The sequence below is a fragment of the Panthera onca genome, chromosome B2, assembly GCF_046562875.1.
Source record: "Panthera onca isolate mPanOnc1 chromosome B2, mPanOnc1 haplotype 2, whole genome shotgun sequence".
Lineage (NCBI taxonomy): Eukaryota > Metazoa > Chordata > Mammalia > Carnivora > Felidae > Panthera > Panthera onca.
Genome location: NC_138343.1, coordinates 76,207,011 through 76,213,661, shown reverse-complemented (window position 1 = coordinate 76,213,661; position 6,651 = coordinate 76,207,011). Strand labels below are relative to the sequence as shown.

At 40.5% G+C, this 6,651-nt stretch overlaps 1 long non-coding RNA gene across 1 annotated transcript; it reads left to right on the top strand.

The window, feature by feature from the left end:
* Positions 1–417: 417 nt before the first annotated feature.
* Positions 418–5,729, top strand: LOC132666453 (uncharacterized). Its single transcript, XR_009604673.2, has 3 exons — positions 418–489; positions 4,928–5,060; positions 5,626–5,729. It is a non-coding gene; the product is annotated as an uncharacterized LOC132666453 (long non-coding RNA).
* The last annotated feature ends 922 nt before the right edge of the window (positions 5,730–6,651 follow it).

Below are 6,651 nucleotides of genomic sequence, written 5' to 3'. Positions count from 1 at the left end.
CCAGAGCTGGGCTGCTGTTACCCTGAAATGAAGCCAGATTTTTTAAGTGGGTGGGGGTAATTCCAGTTTGGTGCAGTAAATTATATGGTTCTGCTTGATTTGCTTTGCTCTGGGCTGGGAGAACTCATGATGGAACATATCTTGCAATTTGTGTGTGTGTGGGGGGGGGGTGGAGCAGAGGGGAGGGGGAGGAGAGCTGGGGCAGGGGAGGGGAGAAAGCTGAAGGGGTGAAGGAGAGGGGAGCAGGGGAAGGGGGAGGGGAAAAGGGGGAAGGGGTGGGGAGAGGGGTATGGGGTGGAAGCGGGGAAGGAAGAGAGAGAATTGTAATTTCTATAGTGAGTGGGTTGAACAGCAGATACATGCATAGCCCCTGGCTTTTGTTTTCCATCTTCCCCAACTCAGGCACTCCTTTCTATTTTAGGCTTTCAAAATTCACTGGCTTTCTAGAATTCCAGGAAGAAACTTGGAGACTCAAGTTACCCATGAAAGGTAACAATTCCTTGTACTCCCATATACTTCTGTGTCACAGAAGGAAGCTCTGGGGACTTAGAATACCAAGGAATATGCTCTTTAGAAGTTGATTTTTCTGTCAGGAGGCTTTGAAGGAGGAGGCTGGAGGTCTGAGATTACCACTGGTTCAGCCCACAATTAAGTATGGTTAGTGTCTGGGAAGAGGAGTATAGAATGACATAGATAAGGGGAAAAAAAGGTTTAAACTTCATCTTTTGCTTAATTAAATGGGAGATTAGAATAATCTGAACTTTAGGGGCAGGGGATGAGTATAGAAAACATATTATGGGGGAGTCCAGAGAAGACTAAAGTTGAGAATCTGCTTTCAAATTCTGACTCTATGCTATTCCTAGTCTTACTTTGTTAATCTGTAAAAGTGAGGATAAAATCCACCTGTCAGGATTACCATGAGGTTAGGTGAGAAAATGTGGGTGAATTCTATTGTAACACCAAGAGAGCTCAGTAAACATTATTTATTTATTTATTTTTTACTATCAACACAGTCCTGAGGGTGGATGCAGGCTGTTGTCAGGGAACAAGATCCATTTGTCTTCTGTGACTTGGAAGGGGGCAGGGCTGAGCAGTCAGACCCAACAGTGTGACTTTCCTGGACTTGCAGTTCAATAGAAAGGCCTGTGGTTCTAAGAAGAATTTTTGTAGAGAACTAAGAATCACATTTTGAAGACACTCTGTATTTATGAATGTGCCCTTCATTTATTTCCAAAACAAATAGGTTTACGTAAGCCCATGACTGTCTTCTTTATTCAGGATCACTCTGCATACAGTGCCAGGTTTGGAAACTTACAAATAGTTTTAAAAAATTTTCAGTGAGGTCCAGAAAGCATCAGAAAAATTCCTAAGCAAATAAAACACTTTTTTCCGAATTCAGAGAATTCTAAGATATATATATATATATATATATAATATTTATTTTTTATTTATATAATAATTTTTTATTTATTAAAAATAAATTATTTATAAAATATATTTACATATTTTATTAAAATTTGCTTCAAAAATCATACTAATGGAAAATCTTAGCTGACCAAATTGGTGAAAAGTTCTTTCTCATTGAACATTTATTTGCACTCGTACCCATGAGGGACTGGGTTGAGTTGAAGGTGGCCGCATCAGAATGACAGAAGGAAATCTTGGGCTTTCTTCTCCACTATTACATGGTTTGTTGAAAGCTTGGACTCTGGTGAAAATCAGTGCTATCCAAATAGAAATGAACTGACTTTCTTCATTGATCTCTTTGTTTGTTCTGAGGTTAAGCTCTTTGCTCTCTGGCTGGCACCTAAACACCTATCTTAGGTTAAAAAAAATTTTTTTTTAACATTTCTGCCTTTTACAACCTTGTGAATAAAAAGTTTAAGCAAATTATTTAAAAGCCACTAGTTTCCAAAGAAAAATTATAATCCGTTAACAATCAAAGGATTGTTTTCAGAAATCAGAGTGTTGAGCTAGGGCACCTGGGTGGCTCAGTCGTTTTGAGTATCCAACTCTTGATATGGGTTCAGGTTGTGATCTCGGGGTCCTGGGATGGAACCCCGTGTTGCTGGGCTCTGTGCTGACAGGGTGTGGAGACTGCTTGGGATTTTCTCTCTCTCTGTCTCTCTGTTCCCCTCCCCTCCCCCCCACTTTCTTTCTCTCTCTCTCTCAAAATAAATAAATAAACTTAAAAAAAAAGTGTTAAGCTGGGAGGACTTGTTCAAGATGCCATGTGGGGCTCCTGGGTAGCTCAGTAGGTTGAGCCTCTGACTCATGGTTTCAGTTCAGGTCATGATCTCAGCGGCGTGGGATTGAGTCCATGTCGTTGAAGCTCCATGTTGACAGTTGTGGAGCCTGCTTGGGGTTCTCTCCCTCCCTTTCTCTTTGCCACTTCCTCCCCATCCCCCCACCTCATGCATGCACACACACTCTCTTTCAAAATAAATAAATAAACCTGAAAAAAAAACCCATGAGGTTGCCCTGTTGGAGAATCCTCCCTTTTGCTCTCACCCCTGTCCCTTCTCACTCTCAGCTTCTCAGCTGTTCCCCCACCTCCAATCCTTTACTCTGCCTAACCCAGATGTCAGTGAGCACTCCATTTCTTCATGTTCTCTTTCTGGGTATGGCCTTTCTCCATCAAACACTCAATCGCCCAAGATATATTATTACAGGAAATTAGCTAACAATAGTGTTGATAATCTGTTTCTCTCAGCTCTATTTTCTGATTCCCTGACTATGCAAATACTTTCCCATTGAAAGTTTTCAGTGATATTTTCTCCACTATTCACCCAGCCAAAATGCAAACCTTATTAAAGGAACTTACTTATTTAAAATCTATTGAGTAATAGACTTTGTTCTATGCTATTACATGGAATCTGCTAAATCTTTCCTGAAAAACACTTTACTATAGAATGCCACATGTATTTCTACTCAAATTTCTTCAAACTGCACTGTTAATAAAACAAAAATTTCTGATTTTCTGAGTATTGCAGAGAGTCAACTGGTATCAAAATAAAGAATCCTTTTCAAAATGAGAAAGAAAATTAGGCAGGCTTTGAAGACAATTAGAAGACCCTACAGCTATCAAAAGAAATTGGACTCTTTTAATAGCTTACTGCTATTTTCATAGCCACATGATTTTTATTATTCAATTCCTTGGACTCTAAATGTACCTCTTTTACACTTGTTTTTTTACTTTCTGCATCATTATAACTCAAACCTCAGTGATTTCCTTGTGCTAGAAGACATTGTATTTTCCATTGGGCAGGAGTTGAAATGGGCAAGAAGAGGCACAGGACTTCATTAGCTCTGACCACATCCCTGCTTTATTTTTGAGAATTGTTAGCTTTATTTTTGAAGTGAATTAGCTTTGAAGGCAAAAGGGAAATGGGGGAGGTATGCCTCAGAGAGGTTGGCACCTTCTCTGACAGAATATATAACTTTATTTTGTCTTCCATATATAATTTTGGACAATGAGTAATTACTTTCCAGCATCCACTAAAGAACTTCCCTCCTAACTCTTACTTATCCCCCCTACTCATTCAGTGCATAATTGTTGAGCATCTCAGTGTTCACAGCACTGGTTTAGCCATAGGGGGAAGCAAAGCCATAGAAAAAGTAGTCTTTTCCCTCTCTATTTGTGCCCAGTTGCAACCAGGGACAAAAGATGTAGAACAGAATATATTGAGTAACAATGAAGCAATAATAGAACAAATTGTGATATTAAATGAGGGCCACATCAGTGCCTTTTAAAGGAGCTCAGAGGGAGAAGAGAGCTAAAATGTGAAGGTGGCAATTTGGTTAATAGAAGAAAGTTTTATGTGTTTGTTATGCGCACGCATGTGCGTGCGCGCGTACACACACACACACACACACACACACACACACACACACACACTTCTTTTCTGCCCTGCTCTGAGTCTTGGAAGGCTTTCTTCCATGGACTGTATTATAGGCTCCCTGCACTCTAACTTCGTGTTGGTTCGACCAGTGGTAGGCAACAGCAGGTGAGTGGAGAGGCTGGAACAGTCCTTTCTCTGGTTTCTCCCTGCTTGGTTGTGATTTTGGCAGCAGCTGCAAGGTCCACAGCTCTTGTCTAGGCAGCCCCTATTCCAGGTCCCACTATTCTCTCTTCTTGTTGTACAAGTAGAAGGGGTCTACAGATCTTCCTTGCTGTGATTCCCTAAACACTACCACACCTCTGTAAAGAGTGCTTTCATTTGCCAAGGCTTTTGAGTGCCATCATCCTGCCACTTGCTGGGACTCTGATTGACACCAGAGGCTTTCTAGGTATGGAAAACAGTATGCATGGAGGCCAAGATCCAAAATAAGCTTGGGCAGACCTAGTCAGACCGGAAGGAAAGTTAAGTGAGAGGGTGTACCACACAAGGTGAGTTTGGAGATGATGGTAGAGTCCAGGTAGGGAAAAACATCAAATACTAAGATGTTTGGAGCCCTCCTGTGAAAAGAAGAAAGTCATAGCAAGTTTTCATTAAAGAATTCACATGCTAAAATAGTGTAGAAGAATCAGTCTGGTGGTTGGATATGAATTAGAATAGAGAGACTGGCAGTAACAAAATTGTTTGGTAAGCTATGACAGGAATTCTGGAATTCTTGTTGAGGAAGTGTCTTGGTCTGTCATGTAGAAAGCACCATTGAGAACTTGATGTTCCAGCCCTCCACACACCCCTGAGTCTGAAGAGATCACAGTTTGGGTGCTAGCTGAGACACCCAGTGTGCAAATACATTATTGGTTTCTTTGGGTGACCGAAGGGTTAGAGGACACCTAAGCAGCTGGCAACACCTTTACATAGTGAAAATGAAAAATTACACAAGGGCTTTGCAGCAAGGAACACTTTAAAGGGGGTATGTTTTTGGCGTCGTGATATGTTTTGAATTAGAGATCCAAATATTACATTTCTTACAGATGTTGGAAGAGCATCTGCACTTCCCTGATTAGTTTCTGGTGGCTGCAGCCATGCCCCACTGTTAAGTTGACATCTGGGAGTCCCGAAATTTGGATGATGCCAGTTGTGAAGCTGTGAGTTTGTTTGCCCTCTGTAAGTACGGTTGATTGGAGATTATGGGGACCTTTCAGAGGCAGTTCTCAGCTTTCCTGATAGAGTCTAATTTGAAATTCCACAGGCAGAGATGATGTGGAGCAACATCTCTGCATAGTAGTTGTGGCTTTCCTCCATTTTTTGTGCGCAGAGTTGGACTTTAATATTGTATAGACTTAATTAATAAAGAAACAAGATGTGTAAAGATGTTAAGAGCAGGGCTTCTCAACAATGGCACTATTGACATTTGGGCTAGATTATTCCTTTTTTTTTTTTTTAAGTTTTTGAGTGGGGAAGGGCAGAGTGAGAGTGAGAGAGATATCCCAAGCAGGCTCTACACCCAGCACAGAGCCTGGCATGGGGCTCGATCTCAGGACTGTGAGATCATGACCTCAAGAGGTGGACGCTTAACCACCTGAGCCACCCTGGCACCCCTGTATGATTCTTTGTAGCATGTGTGTATTGGTGGGGGTGGGGAGAGCTGTCTTGTACAACGAAGGATGTTTACCAGCATCCTTGGCCTCTACCCACTAGACTCCAGTAGCATTCTATCCTTCTGTTCCAGTTGTGACAACTAAAATATGTCTCCACACATTGCCAAATGTTCTCTGGGGCAAAATCATACCTGACTAGAACCACTGCTAAGAGAAAGCAACAAGAGAAGTACTGTCTTTGGTAAGTTGAAAACAATTCTTTGCAAGTGACTGGTGATGCAGATTTGCAAGAAATAGAGAGGCAAGAGATTTGGTGTGATATAAAATAGAGGAAAAATGATTGCCCCTAGACCTCAGTCACACCAGCATTATGCTTTCACTGCCTAAGCAATGAGTTAAAGACAATGGGAAGCAATAAATTTTCTAGATGTGTGGCATAGCTTTGGATTCAATGATCAATTGGACCACCTATGGCCATTTCACTTCACCTTGGGACTTCCTTTTTCACATCACCGTGGAGGCCACTGAATTGCCTTGCTGTTGTTTTATCATGTAGTCATGGACTTTGAGTATTCATTTAGGACAGGAAAAAGAATCTAGACTTCTCTATCCTTGTAAGATCTTAGGGACATACAATAGCTAGAAATGTTTAGGAACCTGTATATTAATGTTTTTCAACACTGGCTCATTAGTTGGTTTTGTCCCATTTGTCAGTCACAAAATCATTAGTGAGCCATGATCAGTACTTTTTAAAAAATTAAATGAAATAAAAAGAAATATTGTTGTGATTTCTTACAATGAGTCATGGTTAAATTTTGAAAACCACTCTTCTATGTAGATCAGAAAAGAGAAGTATTGATTATTCATTACTGGGAAATCATTTGATTTGGAATGATCTTTGACTTGATTTAATGTACCATTCAACTGCTTTGCTTTGGTGTATTTCAAAGTAAAGTGATATAATATTCGATTATGAACAAGGCATGGTATGATGCTGTGGGCTGTGGTGAGATTAAAGATGAAGAGAATATAATTCATAGTGGAAAAATTTAAGAATGAAAATTTCCAGTACTGGCTGATGATGGCAGTGAAGCTTTTCAAGGACTAGTTAACTAATGTGTGAGACAGATAAGAGCTGTTGTATGACTTCAGAGATC